The sequence below is a fragment of the Triturus cristatus genome, chromosome 3_1, assembly GCF_964204655.1.
Source record: "Triturus cristatus chromosome 3_1, aTriCri1.1, whole genome shotgun sequence".
In the NCBI taxonomy this organism is placed as follows: domain Eukaryota; kingdom Metazoa; phylum Chordata; class Amphibia; order Caudata; family Salamandridae; genus Triturus; species Triturus cristatus.
The window spans coordinates 635,018,469-635,038,449 of record NC_140583.1 but is presented as its reverse complement, the minus strand read 5'-3'; the positions used below and the strand labels follow the sequence as shown (position 1 = coordinate 635,038,449).

Sequence of the window (19,981 nt, the reverse complement as noted above, 5' to 3'; positions counted from 1 at the left end):
AAGAATTGAAGAAACTCTTCACTTAGCAATGGATGATGTAGATGAAGACTGGGCAGTGCAGAAAGCTACAAGAATTGTACCTACTTACATATATTTTTGATTTTGCTTAGGTTATCCATTATAGCTCTCTAAACTCTTAAGGTATGTGAGAATCTTTCTGCTAGAGTTGCTGAATTCAGGCAGAACATTGGCAAAGAACTCGATTAATGAATGTAAATGTCTGAAATTACTTTGGGTAAAAAAGCAAAGTGATTTCACCAGTGCACTTTTGTAATGCAAAAAGTAGCTAATAGACTCACCCGTGCAGAGATCCTTCAGTATATTCTGGCTGGGGTGACCTTCAAAGGCATGTGCTTGAAACCGCAACACCTGTATTAGTCACAGTAAAAAACCCAAAAATATTTTTAAGAAGGGCTAATGTGCGATGACTTATTTTTCAGCCAAATGTACTTAATAGAATAAAATAAAGCCCAAATTTAGCGAAGTATAGAAGATATGGTATCACTCTCTTCTGGATATGTTCTTGTGTCAATCTGCTTCTCCAGACTTCAGAAGCATGAACTTCTTCAACTTGAAAGACCTCGCAAAAGGGGGCTTTGCTTTGATGAGTGAGAGACCACAGATTAAGAGATTTCAGTTCCATAGTACTCAAGACATTTGGCCTCCTTGTTTTTGTGGGATGGTGAGGCTTTTGACTTCAACCAAGTCCTCATTACCACCAAAGGCTGAGCTAAGTGATTCAGTGACAAAGACCTTTTTGTTTGCCTAAATCCTTGCTTGAGGACCTGGAGCTCGAAGGTAGCAAAGAATTCAGTGTGAAATCCAAGGCTGCAACCAAAGCATATAGCACCTCATCATCAGTGGAGAAGCCAGTATCCCATGGACAGAACCGTAAGTGGAAGATTCCTCCTTCTAGGGTGTAGGCTCTGAAGGTCATCAGCGCTGACATCCTCTGTATCGATGATTGCCAGCATCAGGTATTTATCAGGTAGGAAGCTTAGGCACTGTAACTGGATCAAGTGGATCGGTGCCAGGTACGCTGCTGCTGGGCAGTCCATGCTGTAGCCGGTGCAGATGATCTGGGAAGGAGTCATACCTGTTCATTTTACTGCAGGCCAAAATACTGGTATTTAGCTTGGCACACAAGGCACTCAAGAAAGCGTCTAACATCAAAACAAGTTGGCTGACCCACATATTATCTCAGTAAGAATCTTTTTTGATCCACCTCTGTCTTGGGATGATATAGCCAGCGCCTGTACATGGATTTTTGGTACCCTGAGTCAAGCAAAATTTTGCCACTTTCACCCCTCCAACCACCGCACCACTGCAATAGAGTGATCTAGGGACCCCTTGCTGGGGACACCCAATGTGACTGCCCAGTATTGCCTTGTTGTAGCACTGAGCTTTTATGCGGGTCCAAGTGTTTGTGATTGCAATTGTAATTAGTAAATTTGCAATGCGCGGCTTATCACCGGTGAGGGTATCCAGGCGCTGTCCATGGGCACGGGGAGATTAGATGATTTGCCCAGAGTCACTGGATGTTGAGTCGGCGCCGACTGTGAGCCGTTAAGATAGCAGGGTTAGCTGTACTTCCCACATACAACCATGACAAGCCTAATTTTAACACTGTGAGAGAAGAAATAACCGCATGTCTCCAAAAAGTGACGTAATAAGAGTATAATACAGCATTGGCTTGATAGCTTGGTGGGAGGACCATTCGGTAACAGTAACAGAAGTTAGTAAAAGTTACCAAAACTGTGTGGAATGTATTAAAAAACGCTACAAGAAAAACAAAATCAAAGTATCCCATTGGAAAACACAGGGGTCCATTGAATTAAATCCACACTCCCGTTGTATGGGCGAATCTGTAATGATGAGAAGAATACAGGGTCATGATTGATGGAGCAATGGATGGCTCTCATACACCCTGTTCTCTTAACCAGGCTCCAGTGCTCCAATGGTTGTCATCGACACAGCCATGCGTACCCCAACACCTATGCAGAATAGGCCAAAACCAAGATGAAGGGATCGCTTAAGATGCCGACCGAGGACCATGGCAGGACCATGTCTGAGAGGTTGGGGATATTGGGGCAGAAAACCCCTCTTACCCAGTCTGGTTTCATGGTCCTGTCTTACGTAATAGACCACAACCATAACATTTGTTACCTCAGCATTAGAGTAGTTCAAAAGCCCACATGTATATCCTGTGCTGAACAGTTGTAAGTGATCACACAGTGTTTAGAGTGAGTGTAAACCGGAAGCGGGAGTAAACCAGAAGCGGTTTCGGTCTTTCAGAGAAAACAGTTGCACATGGAAGGGGAGGGTGCAGGGCAACATCCATCCCAAAGCTGACCCAGTAGCAGCTCTGCTGCTTGATTAAGGGAGAGATGCTGTGTTTCCTTAGCCTTATTCTGAGTCCTTCTCTCACATTGATAAATCACATAGTGAGGGCCCCGTGCCTCTTTTTACAAATCCACTCTCAACGTATAGAATCCCCTCCCCCTCCTTACTTCCAGTTTCATACCAAGACCAAACACCACACAGTTGGACAGGTTGATAGGGCGGGAGGGAGAGCGTAACCATCACGGCGACAGAAAGACTCAGAGTAACGCTACTACCCATAAGTAAACACAGCATTACCTCCTCGTCCGTCTCACTGTGATGAATCAAAAAGTGAGATTTACCCAAGCAAAAAAGTGACTAGGACAACTACACAGAATATGTAACATGAGTTTAATCCTTAGGCAAAAAACTGTTTACAACACAATAGCCAGAACTATAAAAACCAACAAATCCGGAACTTCCGGACCCTGGACCACCCGAAAATGAGTCACAAAGGCCGATGGAACAGACCAAGTACCAGCCAGACATATCCCCCGCAAAGAAGCACTCTGGACTTCCACAACAGAAGCAGACATGGCCCTAGTAGACCTCCCTGGATTCTCAGAGGAGACGACAGACTAAACTGCTTATATGCAAGCATAATCACCGATCTGATCCACCTGCTCAAGGTCTGAGTTGAAGTTTCATCCACCTTACAGCCAGGGCCAAAATTCCCAAATAAAGTGGAGGAGACTCAGAACTCAATCACTCGGCACAGGTGGATCAAAACCGCCCTCCGCACTTGAAGCAAATGAAGTGCCACCTTCTCAGGAGACTAAGGATCTGGAAAAAACATCAGAAGAATCACCTGTTGCTGACGATGAAATAAAGAATTCACCTCGGGCAAAAAGCCAGGGCCCAACCTAAGCACAATCCTGTCCTCAAACACACAAAAGAAACGAGACAGACAAGAGAGCCAGCCTAGCTCCTCCAGTCAGTGAGCTGATGTTACAGCCACCAGAACTAACACCTTCAAGGTCAGAAGAAGTAATCCTGCAGATGACAAGGGGTCAAATGGGGGAAACTGGAGGGCCCTGAGTACTAGCTGCAAATCCCATGACGGACTCACCACCTGATGGACAGAATGGAGATTGGAAAACCTGTTAAAAGATCCTGGAGACCAGAACCTGATTGTCCACCAGACCTCCTCAAGGGGACCCGAAAGCCTTAATATCCACCCATTGCACCTTAAGAGCGGAAGGACCAAGACCCAACTGAAACCCATCTTGGAGAAATTCCAGCACATGAGGCAATAAAACAGAAAGCGGAACCACCTGCCTTCGCTCACACCAAGCCTGAAATGTCTTCCAATGCAGAGCATAAGGAGCCCTGATAGGCAATCTTCTGGACACCTGAACAGAAGAGGAGACAGAGGCAGAGAGACCCTTCAAAATTAAACTTCCCCACTCAATCGCCAAGTTGTCAGCTTGAGTTTCACCAGAGAGGGCACCTGGAGACTTGGAAACCTCAGAGGAGATGAAACCAACAGAAACCCCCACTTCAGACCCACCTTCATCTCCATCAACAGGGGAAACCAGACAGAGCGGGTCCATGCTTGAGCAACCAAAACAACTTGAGCCCTTTCCCTATGTACCCAAACCAGAAACCTCTGGATCAAAGGAAATGGAGGGAAAGCAAACATCAGGCCCAAAGACCAAGGACACATCAGGGCATCCATCCATGAAGCCAACTCTTCCCATACCCTGGAAAAAAAATGGGGAAGAAGTGCATTGCCAGGGTTCGCAAATTGGCCCACCTGGGGGCAAACCAACAACTGACACACCTTTGTAAACAGCTGGGGAGAAATACAAAAGTCCTCAGATGATGGAATTTCCCTACTCAGGTAATCGGCCTGACAATTCAGAACTCCCTGAATAAAGATGGCCCAGAGTGAACCCACAGTCGACTGAGCGAAAAGAAACATTAATTTGCAGACAGAGACAGAGCCCTCATCAACCCTCTTTGATTGACATGAGACTTGGCCTTGGTGTTGTCTGTCTAGATGATGATGTCCCTGTCCTTGACATGAGGGGAAAGATGAAGGCGAGCCAGGCAAATTGCCTCCAGCTCCCTCCAGTTGGGCGAACGGGAACTCAGGCACACCTGCCAGAGGCTGTGTACTGTGAGAGCGCCCAACCAGGCCCCCCAACCACTCTCGCTGGTGTCCATGGTGAAGATCACAGATCTGGAGAGAACAAGGATATCGCCTTCAGGATGTTGGTTGGAAGTAGCCACCACCCCTATTACTCCCAGATCACCTTTGTCACTGGAAGAAGACATATCATGCACTTTGGGCACTCACTACCTCAAAATTAACCTCATGAGAACACTGAGGTTCAACAGAGCCCAGAGCACCAAGAACACAGTGGTTGCTAGATCACCCTGCACCCTCATCCAATGTGTGACTGGCTGAACAGGTGCCGACAACAGATCCAGCAGATGCAAATGAATCTTCAGCATCCTTGAGTTTGGCACAATGCTCAAATCTGTACGGAACCAGGCCCAAATGAAATGCGATCCTGAGTTAGAACCAGCTGCGACTTACTCGCATTCACTAAGAAGCCATTAGATGACAGAAGATCCAGCACTGTCTGTACATGTAAACAAGTCAGGGGAAAAGATACCCCCTTGACCAAACATTCATCTAGATATGGGTAGATGGAAATCCCCTGCAGATGAAGAACTGCCATCAGGGGAAACAACAACTTGGTAAATACTCTAGGAGCAAACTTTAGTCCAAATGGCAGGACCTGTTCTTGGAAATGCGTGAACCCCACAGCAAACCTTAGAAAATTTGGATGACTCGGATGAACGGGAACGTGTAGGTACGCATCCTGCAGACTGATTGTAGCCATGGCCCCAGAGACATCCGGGGAATGAGCTTCTGGAGAGACAGCATCTTGATTGAAATGGACACAGCCCATTTGTTGAGGTGTTTTAGATCCAAAACCAGCCGATAGCTGCTCCGAACGATGCTCCTCAACCATTTGTCAGAGATGGAAAGCAGCCATGCTGGAAGGAATGCTGCTATCCATCCACCTACAGGTCTTATGTCGATAGGACTCCCACAGTCAGGAGCGCTGACTTGAGGACCCGCCTTGGGGGGTGACATATTGCTGCTTATCTCTCCTGGGTTGGAATCGCTTCCTGCAAAATTAATAGGAATGGATGTCCTTATTGGGGAAATCCCTGCTGTCCCTGGCATCCAAGAGATTCCAGGTCTTATAAGATTTACTGGAAGAGGATCTGTACGACCAAGTGTGCTTCTTATCCTTGAAGGGCTTCCGCATCAGACCATCCAACCACTCACTGAACAGTTTGCCATCCTTACATGGTAGTTTAAGAAAAGAAAACTTTTAAGCTACATTCGCCTTCCAGTCCCGCAACCAGAGGTTTCATCGGGCCATGATGGCAGAGGAGGGTGCCACAGATGCTGCCTTAATTACATCAGCCAAAACATCAGCCAGGAATTTGGCCTGTTGTTCCAACCCACTCGACCCCTCTTTCATGGCCTCTGCCAGAGCCTCAAAATCCTTCACAAAGGATTGAGCTGTCATGGCCCCAAATAAGGCAGCCCTGAGCACCAATTTAGATGTCATCAAGGACTTCTTCCGGCCACCATCCACCTTGCGATCAACATGATCCAAGGGCAACCAGTTATCTGGATTTATGAAGACCTGCCAATAGGAGGAGTCAATACAGAATGAATGTTAATGGAAGGTGGCAACAGCTTATCCCCTTCTTAAAATGCATAGGACTTCTAAAGAAGGCGGGGAACTTGACTATGCTCAGGCTCTTCCCAGGATCTAAAGATCGTCTCCTTAATCTTTGGATGAGCAAAATGTGGAAAAAGGACCTCAGCAGCCCATTCCACTGGAGATCGCGCTATGCTCAGATTGTCTCTGATATGAGATAAAATGTCTGCCAGTTTATTCCTGGAAATTACCTCCCCACCAGGCGCCACATGTCTCTCAGGCACAGATTCAGCTGTTGACTCAGAATCCGGATCATCTTCCAACCGGACTGAAGCACTCTTAGCCGTATGCTTGGAAGACAAGGCTTTAGCAACTGCATAATCACCATTACCTGGACATCTACAGCTGACAGGGAAAGAGACACCCAAGCCGGGGCACCACCGGCCCTTGCTGACACATCCTGCCGGTAATCACTCTCTTCCTCTGAATCAGGAGACTGTGACCTTCACCTCGTCACAGTTTGCTTCTCCATTGTAATCAACACAGACACCTACAAAAAACTTCCCCCAAATATATAACCCCTTAGTGACACTATTGGGGGAGCAATTCCCTCCAAAACAGTCCTAAACCTGTATAAAAGGGCCAGTAACCTGCCAGGCCAATACCCTACTGACATATACTACAGTAACCAATCGCAAAGCTTTCTTTTTCAATAAATAATGGCCAAATCCAAGCCAGCCGTAAGTCCAACAGAACGAATACGCCAACAGACAGACTGCCGTAACTTTTTCATATTTCCCACTCTGTCACTGCAGAGAACCCTTTAATCCGATTAGCTGGTTGCCTCAGAAAACTAGACACTTTCTCCCCAGCTGAAGAACAGCACCACAGACCTCCAGCCAGGTGAAATAAGCAAGTGGCAATCGTGTCACACCCACCCTGGCTGGAGAAAGGCACCTCAGACCTTCGTGCAATAACTACACTCCACGCTGTTACTGAAGCGTAAAAGCACATTTTATTAGGACAAGGTTGTCATACCCCAAATTAATTAACATAACGTAAATGCAACAATACAACTTTATTCAACAATATCTCATACTCCCCATCCATTCTCAAACCATCTGACCTGTTTCACTTCTCCCTTTTCTTTCTGCACCCTCCTCAATCATCCATTCTCACCTTCACGGCACTCTAAACATCCTCTCTTGCCTTTCTTGTGTTGCTCCTTGCTCCTGCGCTCCGCCATCAGTCACCTGGACCTCCCCCCCCTTGGGGTGGCTCCGCCCGTAAATCACTCAGCACTCCTCCAAAGTTCGGTAACCCTGGAGCCTTCCAACCTGTCCTAAACTGGCACGCTTGAAATCCTCACCCCCTTTCCCTTTTTAACTGCAGGGTGGGTGGGTGGGTGGACTAATTACAATTTCCCTAACCCGGTGGTGCGAGGTGTCAGGAAAGAGGCCAGAACCTCTCCTCCTGACACCTTTATAGCCACTCCTTACCTGCCCCTATATCCCTCCCTTGAAACCCCCCCTCACCTTGTCCTTTCGGCCTGCGCGAAGTACCACGGGAGAAGACTGGTCTGCGACCTTTGCTCTCCCCGGGGGCCGGTATTGGCCAAGCGAAACAGTACAACGGAAGACTGGTCTGCCGCCCCATGTGCAAAAGCCGCACCCCTTGCTGGCCACTTACTGCTTTGACAGTCTGTAAATTCCAAAGACCAACTTAAATCATGCCACCCCCCAGGCTCACAGGCACCACACTGTTATAAGGGAGCCGCTCGAGCACAGGAGCATGCGCACTGCAGCTGCCCGAATGAAGTTCACACACAAAAAAAGGAACAGGAAGTTACGGGGGCAGGGGGGTTATATACGTTGGGAGTGGATTTGTGAATGGAGGCACAAGGGTCTCACTACGTGATTCATCATAGCGAAAGAAGGGACGAGGAGGTAATTGCTGGTTACGTTTGTCCTACTGCTGCGATCTCCTGCAACTTCCACATCTCTGTCTATGGAACTGCCCAGTTTTGATACACAACTCTGGAGCGTAAGTATTTATCAGTCTGCTTAATTTGCCGCTTTCTCACTCTGTGATTTAAAAGCTCTGCAGCTGTAAGCCGGCAAAGAATATCTGTTTATTTAAAGCACAACCATATTTTATTGGCTGTGTCTATCTTTATGTTCTGAGCTTTCACCATTTGTTTTTTCGCCTGATATTTTAATTGCAATCATTGTTTAACCCCCACCACTCAACACATGCAATATATTTTAAATGAATATGTCGTCATTGGTATATATTTTACCGGCCCTCGGATGTTGAAATGCTAATGTGTCTCAGAAGATCATACGGTATTTTCAACTGTAGGAATATTAAACAACGTTCCTTTCATACCAAGACACAAGCACTTTTTTTCTGTACTTTAAGCCATGCTGTACAGTAGCACACGCTGCTGTGCAACATATCTAAAAAACAGAAACAAAGCCAATAGATCTCACATAGGCGAAACCTATTGCATTTGCCAATGCTTTATCTGCCTGTTAACAATAATTCATGATTGTTACAATCCCTTATGCCGTCTGAAGTGTGAATCGGAAGCTATATTAATGGGTGTTCGTAATGTAAGGTAGGTCAGGTGGTTAATGCTCATGTTGGAATCAAAGAATTCTCTGTATGATCTCTGGGCAACATGTAATAGATTGGAGGGTTAATGTTCCAGCTCCAGAGTGCTGACTGTAACATTGCACATTTGAACACTATATAATGTGGTAACTTCACCTACATCATCTTGGGTGCCAGTATCCTGTTCCTGGTGTATGTAGTTGATTAAGTGTTTGTAAAAGGTGTCAGTGGTGCATATTTGCTGTGCACTGTATCTCTGTACACAGTGCTTCGTGTCCTGTCTGCATATTACTCCAAGAAGCTTGTGCACTTTTTCTGCAGCCTGAAAGAAGCATTTATTCATGAGAAGCTTGTACACTACGTAAACCCTGCTTGGTGTGGATACATTGTCACCATATCGTGTGAGGTGCATTTACAACGTACCTTTTCAGAAAGATTTTACACACTCCATGCATCCTGTGCATTTGTTTTGCTGCAGGGCCCTGGTTGCTTGCACCTTGCTCCATGGCCCTACACCCTGTCATTGGAACATGTCTCCACTTCCTTAGCTATTCTTACTTTCCCTAACACAGAAGAAACAGCCCTGGCCTTACTCCTTCCAAATTGTCTGTGCACCTCTAAGTCAGAACCCTGACCAGATCTCTACCTTCTCTCACATTCATAGTATTTACAAAGTATGAAATCCAACCATTGTTTCTCTTAGTGTTGTTAAATAAGAACCTTTAAGGCAATACCAGCCCACCTGACTGACCTAATCCTAGGCCCTAAAAGATGTGTTTACAGATATGTATTGATGTATCAGCAACATATTCTGTACTTTCCTGACCCTCTGCCCTGATTACAAAAAGCCCATGGAGGAGAAATATTCTCCATACCAGCCACCCATCCTCAGTACACACAAAGGGATACATGAAAATTCCTCTCTGCCCTCATCAGACAGAGGCACAGCTTTACTGACCAGAATAGACCATGCCTATGTAGGAAGAAGTCCCCTGCATCCAACCCTAGGCTACACCTAGATAGACAATTCCTGCAGATTTGGCTCTTTGCCCTGGATCCACAGACTCCTACTGCGAGCCCACCATAGAGAAAACTCTGCAAAGTCCATCTCTCAGCAGCTCCATTCCTATTCAGTGTATCTCTAAGCATACTTGTACCTCTACCTCTCTGCTCCCAGAACACTCTGGTAAAATAAATGGTACTGTCAGCCCTAATTATCATAGTTGTTCACCCACTTCGTCCACATGCCCAATACACAATCATAAAGAGTCTTTTCCACCAACTTGATCATGCTGCTGACTATTCTTTCACCTTGCTAAAAGGGAGGCATAATTTCTGCCAAAGTGAAGGTCAGACTCTGCCAGTAGAGTAAGAGAAGTTTTTTTTTACAGTGGACGCAATGTGTTTTACAGGTGTAGGGTAGTGTACTGCCTACAACTGTAGGCTCATGCTACAAGTGGTTCTTAATAGGGCAATGGTCAAGGGGTAGGACTCTGGACTCTGTCCTAATGTTGCTTTCTTGCCATCTTGGGTGCTTACTGATAACATTTGTAAACCTTGCTGCTGCTTGACTTACAGTTTCCTGTGAACGTAGATTTTTCTCCTGTGTGGACTATTGAAGCCGAAACCTTTTTCACATACAGCAATCAATTGGGGTGAGTGGTTTGTTAGTAACAGAATTCAGTATGGGTGAGAAAGGCCTCAGAATGTGTTTCCTTGTTGTAGCTCAGATTCCAACTAGGCCTTAGGTGTGGATGGACTAACACCTGCTCAGCGTCAGGATACCACCCCGGGTGATAGTACACCCTACAAATCAGCATAACATAGCAGATAGAATGGGTGGGCGGTAGAGTTCTTAAAGGTCTTTTCCTTGATATTGTGAATGGGTTCAGAGGGAGTGTTGTGGCTTTTCCTTCTTTGCTGTGGTGATATATTCCCACAGAGAGAGCTGCGGAACATGGTAGCCTCAAGAGAGTGATTTCCCATACGTAGAGAATGTTAGCTCAGATGAAGCAGAGGGACAGGACAGAGGATCTCCTTAATCAGGGTTGAGGATGATACCTCACATGGTGTGGTGCACATGGACATGTGCATCTTGGAAAGAGTTTATTTTTTAAATGTTGTCAACGTGCTCAAATGGAGAACAGGGACAATGTCCGTTTGCGACTTCTGTTTTGTGATTGATTTCAGATTACTCAAAACCAATACCTCGAATCCCCCAATTATCCCTCCACTCACCACCCCACGGTCTATTGGGTAGGCTGGTGAGCACATATCCTGTTGGGAAATCTCAGACTTCTCTAACAGTATTTTTCCTAAAATATGACCCTGGCCTATAATCTGCTATCTGACGACATGAGCCTGCAGGATCAGAACAATGCACATCAGCTTTTGCTGGTCACTCACCTGCATCTCACACCATCAGAAAGATGTGTCTGGCCTTAAGAAGTTTTCACTTTTATTAACTTCAATCAAACAGCTTGAGCATGAATTTTTCATCACTAAAAATAACAATACGCTACAACGACTCAAGCAAGCTAAATTTGAATTCAATAAAAGATCAACAAAATAAACTTCTGGAATTTTGTTAAAGTTCAACTCCAAAGTCTATGGAGGGCATAATAGCTCAGGCAAATTAATTGCTAATTAAATTAAAGTTAAATCTCAGAAATCTAGGATAGTTAAGGTCATAGAGGAGGACAATATCTCACATTTTAAAGATACTGACATTCTGAAGTGTTTAAGGACTTTTATAAAATTCTCTATGCACCAGATAATTTTTCTTCTGATGAGGCACTAGATGCTTGCTTTAATTCACTTCCACCATGACAGCAGCAGATACAGGATCTCTCCTTTTTTAATATGAAGATATTTCGATTTCTGAAATAAAATCTGCACTTGTTAATTTGCCAAAGGATAAAGCCTCTGGACCGGATGGAATTTCCACTAACTTTTATTCTTGTTTTTCTCATCTTCTGCTCCTGCATTTGCTCACCTTATTTCAGTATTTTCTCTCTCATAATTAAGCCAGAGGCACCTTTCTGGAAGCCATGATTTGCCTGATCCCAAAAAAAGATAAAGACCCTACCTCTTGGCAGTGGCGTAGCTAGACAATTATCTGCCCGGTGGCATGTAAGAGAGAGGGGGTTGCTGATGGATTCCTGTAACTGCTGGGGGGGAGTTTGCTGCTGTGATTCCCGCCCTGCAACGGCCTCTGGTACAAGCGAGGGGGTGGTGGAGAGCGCCGAACCCCAAGCTTGTGTCGCCCGGGGCAGTCTGCCCCCCCCCCCCTTGCTACTCCACAGCCTCTTGCATCAACTATAGACCTATTTCTCTTATTAATTTAGATTGTAAGCTTTTTGCCAAAATTTTAGCTCTTAGGATTCCTCCTCTTATTCCAGACATCGTAGGTTTAGAGCAAACTGTTTTTCTGAAAGGTAGACACATGACTGATAACTCTAGAGTTTTTCTGGATGTTCCACACATTGCTTCAGTAAGTACTATACCTGTGGCTGCCATTGCTTTAGATGCCGAGAACACTTTCAACCGTGTCCATTGGAGATTTATGATGCGCGCACTTGAGTGGCATGGCTTCAGTCCAAACTTTTCTAAAATATATAGCACATTATATGCCCCCCAAAGACATCTGTATTCCTTAATGATACCCAATCTTCTTACTTTTAACTTTTACGAGGCAATAGGCAAGGATGTCCCCTGTCTCCTTTACTTTCTATACTGTCTTTCGAACCATTTCTGCATACTTCACGCCATTCCGCTTCTTTTCTTGGTTTCCGACATAAAGATACTGAAATTAAATTCACAGTTTATGTGGTTGCTCTTATTCTTTTTGTATAGGATCTGCAAACATCCATGCCTGTCTTTGCTAATCTTTTATCATCTTATTCTGGCTTATCCGGATATAAACGATATTTCTCAAAATCTGAAGTTCTTCCCCTAAACAAATTGTGTTTAAAAGTTATGTTTGTTGGAATGGGCTTAACTGGAAATCACATGTCAATTAAATGTTTAGGAATAAAATACTCTACTTCCATTGCCAAATCCATCCAGATTAATCTAGATGATTTTAAATCGATTGGAGTTTTTTACACACATTTCCTTAACTACCCGATGTAAACCCAAAGATTTGGGCGGGGTAAACTTTCCAAACTTTCAACAATATCATACTGCAGTTGGCTTAAAGCAAGTCTTACCTTAAGTGAGTAATAATAACTTTTTGTCTACAAATGTTTGGCGCAAATTAGAAGACCATTCCTTTTTCATTCTTTAGTCCATTTTTTAAAACTCCTAAGCTCTTCTTTCTTTTCTCTTATTAAATATTGTATCCTAGTGTCTTCCCGGATTTTTACACGATTCATGACTACGTTGCAGGAATTTTTAGAATCTTTTATTTGGCATAATATACTCACTAAATTATCTAATTGTACAATATTTTGTAAATAATGGGTTATGAAGGGCATAATTCAGGTTAAACAATTAATGTGTGGAGTGATTCCTCTCTCTTCATTGGATATTCAAACTAAATTAGTTTTTTCTTCTGCTTGTTCTTCCAAATATAAGTCTCTCAAGCCTGTCCTCTTGCAATCTATTTCCACACTCAGGCAATACAGTCTCCTGCTCTTTCTCCACTTCCAGAACCAACAACCTCTCTTCTCCACTCAAAGCATCTTACATATGTAAATATTTGCGCTACATGACTCCCTCTGAACCAAAATCCAAAACTGAATTACAATGGGAGTCAGACCTTCAACATTCCTTTTCTTAAAGGATCTGGAAATTAATTTGGAATAAAATACAACACACCTCTTGTAATGCTAGTACTACACAAACCCCTTATTATTTTTTATAATAGGTTATATTTCACACCGGTCTCTATCCATAAATACAACCCAACTATTCCAAATACATGTTGGTCCTGTGAATCCCTACCTGACACATACCTGCTTATGTATTTCCATTGTCCCTCAATTAAAACCTTCTGGCTTCATGTGTGTAGGAATTTATCCACTTTGTGTTCTGTTGTTCCTCCATTTGATACGCAATTATTTTAGGGGGCAGCTTCTAACACTCCTGGTCAGCGAATTATAAACTAGGTGAATATGTGGATCTATTAATTTCCATTGCACTTCAAGCAATTACATCCAACTGGAAAAACACTAAAATGGTCAACATTACTAGCTGGTCGAATCTTCTCTTTTCTCATCACAGAGTCGATACTGCATCAGTTACCTCTAAACTACAGGTGATTAAAAAGAATTTGTTTTGGTCGCCGCTTACAGATTTTTTAAACAAAAAACATAAAACTTCTCAGGACTCTATGAGGGTCTTTCAGCCACCAAGCTCTTTGTCTTAATATATTTTCTCTTGTTTATTATTATATATAGTAATTATAACATAACCTATGTTATTATATGATGTCCCTGTATGATATGAGTATAGTATGTATATTGTAGCTTTCTTATACCTTCATTCACTCTTTCCTTTTCCACTCTGTTCTATTTTCTTTTGTCTTTCCTTTTCCCTGCTTTTCTTTCCATATGTTATAAAATATAAAGGAAATTTATAAATGTACAGTATTGGTATATTATTGTAATTCACTTACAGCACGTTTTGCATTATTTCTTAACCCAGTATTCGTTATTGTATTTTTCTTCTGGTGTTATTTTCTTGCACAATCTGGGATGTTTCATTTTGCAAGGAAACTCTGTACTTATATAACATAAGTTCATAAAGCTTTTTTTAAACAAAAAAAAGAAAGACGTGTCTCATGGAAACATATGTATGCATGTAGAGCAGAGGAAGACCCACCACACTCAAGAAACTGGTGACAGGATGCTAATAGCATTTTATTTCTTTGTTTCGCTGCTTTTTATTACACTCGCGTTGCTTTGCAACTGCCTCTGGACTGATGACTTGCAATACAAAATAAGTATTCGTTACAATGACATGAACTCTTAATATGAATGGAGATTCGCAATGTCCTTCTTGTCAACCGGTTGTAACAAATGTATCTCAGCCCAATACCGGGACAAAGGTAACAACTACCAGCAACATGCTCTTTCCACTGGGTTAAATAGATATGTTATTTCATTATACTGGACATTCCAGCAGTTGGCCACTAGAGGGCAGTAACAGTCTAGGAACGGCTCCACTTTAACACGTATGGCATGTTTTCCAGTCCCTTTCCTCCACGTGTTTCACAGTTGTGGTAGAATTGTTCTTACTCGGTCAGCCTCGTCTGTGCCTGGAGTCATCGCACCTCCTCACAGCGATCATCTCTTGTACCTGTTCGTATAACTTAAATATTTTACAAATGAGTCATTGTTGCACAACCATGACCCTCCAACTTTCTGTAGCTTCTCCTGTCCTGTGTTTGAACTCCGGGCCTTCACGCCGTTTGTAAATAGACTGGTCCTTTCTTGGGCCTAGATCCTCACCCCGTCGGTACTTGCACCTACTCTGTACCCAGGATCCCCTGAGCGAATGCTAAGGATGCCCACACCTCCTGTTCCTGCTCCCATTGCGCACGGGTTTCATGTGATCCTCTTAACCTTTGACTCTTTCGCTGGCCCGTTAGTGCTGGAAGTACGGGTGCGCGCGGGTAGGTGGGTGGGGGGTTAGCTCCCCCAAAATAACCATGCTGAAGAAGATGAACGAGCAATTATGTGCCATTAAATTTTGTTTTTATCTTCTCATATTTGCTGTGTGTTTATAGATAGAGGTCAAATTTTATGTTATGACTTCTGACAAATTGCTGCTTATTCTTTTAACATGGAGATTGATGTTCACTTTTCTTTGGCTGCAGGGGGTTTTGTAAAGTGAAGCGAACCATGTGGCAATCTAGCTGGGGTACAGGGTGTGAAAGGAAAGGATCTAGGATGTCATGTTTTATTAACACTCAACTAAATGTAAATACCTATAATTGGAATGTCCAAATATTTCAAAATAGATGAGCAGTTAGGAAAGCACAAATGTAGCATGTTTGAAGTGTGATGGAAACAGATATTTTAATAGGATCAGAACAAATCAAGATACAATCAAGACACTACCTGGTGAAGCACATATGATAAACATTTACTGAAACCCAATTGGTACACATTATCATTGTGGCAATCGAATATCATTTGTGTGCTGTATAGTTTTATCAGTAAAACTGCGTGTCTGTGGACATTTAGTGGCCATGTCATTGGAAAATGTGCGGTCTATAAATGACAGTGTGGCACGTACTTTCATAATATATTTGCGACAGTGTGCTCCAAATGCACCCATGGATACAAACTACTCCCATACCACTCTCCAGCTGAATAGGTGTGCCTCATTTCCTACACTTTTTATGTGGGCGGCGCTTACATTTTTCATAATCCCTATGACTTCAGTGACGTAGCATTGATTGCCACACCCTCAATCTGAAAATTGATCCATCTCCATAGCCCTAGCCTATATTTTTCTGGATTTATTTTTATTTAAAACAAGCAGTCTGGTGGTTGTTACTGCTTTTCCAACATCAGCTAACAGTAACACATTGAAGTAGCCACTGTAGAAAAACATAAATACATAAATAATAAACATTACAGCAAAATTAAGTTAAAAATGTCAAAATACAGATTACACTTTCAGTGCAAAGCAGCTTTTATAATCTTTTCTATCCCAATTTAGAAATGAAATGGAAATTTTCTCAAACACATTCTCGAAGGAAAAATTATATTGTAACTTCATTCAAAGAAGGCATCCACGAGTCTCACTTTGCCAGCTAGAGGCAGTATTGACTGCTTTCTCCAGGAGTGGGCGCACCCGTGCTGGAATATGACAGGCAACCCATTGTTGGCACAGCCAGAACTTGCAACCAACCCCAACCCTGGAAAAAAAGAAATGGCACAACCTTTCATTAAGCGAACAAGCGTAATGAGCAGGGTTGACAATTGGAAGGTACCCAGGATTTGTGGTTCCCCCCAGAGTGAACTGAGACAAAAGCCAAAATGTGCCAACATTTAGGTTTATTTCCCAAAGAGTAGGGGAGAAGTGCTATATAGGAGAGTGTGTGTTTTTCCTAGATATGCCACCAACAAAAGTTTTATTGTGATAAGAGTGTCTTCTTCCTAGACAGGCAGAGAAGGAAAACCTTTTTTACACTGTGTTTGAAATTTTTCAAGAGGTGGTCAATATTTCCTATTTTTGCCATTTCAACTATTTGCACTTTGTGGGGGGAAAGGTGTGAGACAGACGGGTGAGCCCAGAAAGTTACACATTTGTGAAGAGTAGACATAATTTTGAATTCAGCAAGTGGCCACTTGTCGAGATCACTCATGGCTTTTCTAAAGAAACTAATCTTTGAAGTAAGCATAAAATGAAAGTAAATAGAAAAAAATTTAAATAGGTGACAATATTTTCATCTGTCATATCTTGCCATGAAGGACTATCTACAAAAGTCATATTTTGATATGTATGTCATACTCCTCTGGTTACAGAGATGTAGTGTTTATTTGAAGTCTAAAAACATGCAGTACCTAGTAGAGAAACTAACCACCTTATGGCTTGCATTCATTTTTCATTCTGTTCCCACCATGCATGAAAGTTCAGGTGATAACAACATATGTTCTACTATACAGCGGTACCACACTTCTGAAATAGTACCCCTTGTGTGTGAGGGGAGTCATCCCTCTGGAAGGAAGGGCCCAAAAACACATCATGGAAACATCAAAATTTTTTGTTTGAATTACATAAATTCTTGAGATGGGGTAGCTATAGTATTTGGGCTTAGGTCTGTCGTGGTATCAGGGTAATGTGGTATCTGGACTTCTGTTCTAGTTTGCTGTGGAATGTTGTGAGTCCTGTGGACTGTGATTTCATGTGTGGATGTTCTGCCCTTGTGAGCTAAGAGTTCATTCTACAGCTGGGGACTGAGCTGGCTACACCCTAGCTCCTGGTGGGGTTCCTTTTTCTGAAACTTGTTCCTGACAAACGTACCTGCACCTGCCTGCCCATGGGGTCTTCTAACCAATGTGTAACAGTGGCGACAAGTGAAAACTAAAGATGTTTGAAGGAGACTGGAGGTGAGATGCATGTGACGGCGAAGATGAAGAAGGACCCCAACCAGAGCTCCAAGATCTGGCAGCCCCACACCTGTGCTCAGATATGCAGAAGTCCCCGCGTCAAGTACATCGGATGGATGAGTAGGCGCTTAAGAAAGTCCTTCAATTCACAGCGCAAAGAGTTGGAGCAGTGTTGGAGCCCCGAGGAATCCTACGTGGTGCTGGGAGTTGTTATCTATGCTGTGAGTGCAGAACCCATTATGTGATCTGCCCAGGACCATAAGGAGTGTCACTTAACAGCAATGAAATATCTCTACATGGAGACAGAAGCTATGTGAAGAGACTACAGTCGCCCCCTGCCACAGTTTTTGTTGGCAACAGCCCAGCCTTCTTAACAGCAGCTGGAGGAGAGTGCTGATAGGATGTGGCAGAACTCCCAAGGATTTCTGTTGTGTGTGGCGTGCCCTGCAGTTTCAAAACTGAGCACAGTGGCCGGAGCAGTGAGAACAGTAGAGAAACTGGAGTTTGAAGAATAATGAGCAGTGCAAGACAGGCCTCCTGCCAGGCTGCCCAGCAGTCTGATTTTGCTGTTATTGTTGGTAAGTGTGTTAAAGAGAGGTGCTGACCATGCAGTGAATATACCACAGCAGGTGGCTGTGTGGTCGAGCTAGTAGGCTGGTCTGTGCCGACATACTAACTATGTGATCCTGGGCACATATTTTTCACCTCTATGGAACACACGCAGACATTTTCAGCAGAGCAGGCGCAAATTCCAAACAAACAATGAAGTGTTTCAAACCTTTGGCACGCGGCGTATTTGGGCAGCAGTACACTTTACTACGACATAACGGTATAAACACAAAGAGATGTCTTAAGGCATGGGCAAAGTGTGCAACGGCCCAGAGCACCAACCTTCCAAGGGACCCCCTGGGAAAGTGATTTTTCTCTCTATCTCACATCTGCCTATTTCTCCTTTTCAACCTTTAATGTATTATTCAATATTGTTTGCCATCATGGGGCTTGGATTAGTAGAAGATGGGTAATAAAATGCAAATCTGGTTCAAACAAGAGGCCCTAAAGTATGCTATGCTCAAGGCCCCCAATCACCTTAAAATGGCACTGCAAGCATATGGTAATCTACATGGGTAGCTGATGCGGGCTTACCTGTGGAAGCCTGCCAGGATGATGGGATTTTCGCCAGAGAGTTGAGGTGCATGGATGACATACAGTGAGCAAGTGGTCTTTGTTAGGAATGCAGTGGACGCAGAAACAGTTTAGGGACCTGCTATGGCTTCTTATTATGCTTTCATTTATGGAGAGGAGCTCGGGAAATCAGGAAGCAACTTCCCTTCTGTAATATTTATGGATGTTTCAATGTGTTGTGCCTTGCATTACCACTGATAGGTTTTAGTGAGGGCGAACGACCTTTACAAAGCGGTCGTTACATCGCGATACATTTACATCGCGGTCATTACACTTGCGCTGGATGGCCTTCTACACTAAGGAATAGTATGATTAACTATTCCAACACCTTCCCTACTGTTACACACACTGGAGTTGGAATAGTAAATCATACTATTCCTAAGTCCAGTGCCTCTATCGCAAATCGTTATAACGACTTGCGTTGTAATAACCATGATGTAACGTACTGCAATCTAAATGATCACATTGTAACCTCACATATTCTTTAGTGAGATGTCAATGTAGTTTGCTGATAGCAGTGCTTTGTACCACAGTTGTACAGTTTTTCCCCATATTTATATATTGAAAATCAGTGTTGTCTTAGGACCATATTTATCATTATTTCATGGAACGCAGCAAGACACCTTGATGAGCTGAGCTGCATGAAAGGGAGAGGGCAGGAACAGATGTGGAGCATTCCTGCTCTATGCCTGCGCTGCTGCCACAAACTGCTGCCTAGAGCCAAAGCAGGCACCCTTGCACCCTGGAGTAAGGGTCAGTGCCAGACTGGGAAACAAAACCGGCCCTGGTAAAGTGCTCGGCCGGCCTCCCCAGGGCTTGCTATGCTACAAAAACGGCCCTGTGACAAAAATGGCCTCCAGAGGCCCAAAACCGGCCCCCACCCGTGCGGCCCAACGGGGAATTGCCCAGTGCCTACTACGGCCAGTCCGGCCCTGGTAAGGCTGCCTGCGTTGCAGACAGGGTTGTTTTGTGCAAGAGGGGACATCTTCCTGCACACAAACAATCCTCAGAAGCTTTTTCCACTTTGTATGTATTGTG

The 19,981-nt window shown here is 43.7% G+C and overlaps 1 long non-coding RNA gene across 1 annotated transcript in view; it reads left to right on the top strand.

The window, feature by feature from the left end:
- The first annotated feature begins 7,981 nt into the window (after window positions 1–7,981).
- LOC146860678 (uncharacterized) overlaps window positions 7,982–19,981 on the top strand; it is a 272,227-nt gene continuing 260,227 nt past the window's right edge. Inside the window, exon 1 of the long non-coding RNA XR_014979195.1 lies at window positions 7,982–8,120. This is a non-coding gene — a long non-coding RNA (uncharacterized LOC146860678). The remainder of the gene's footprint in view (window positions 8,121–19,981) is intronic.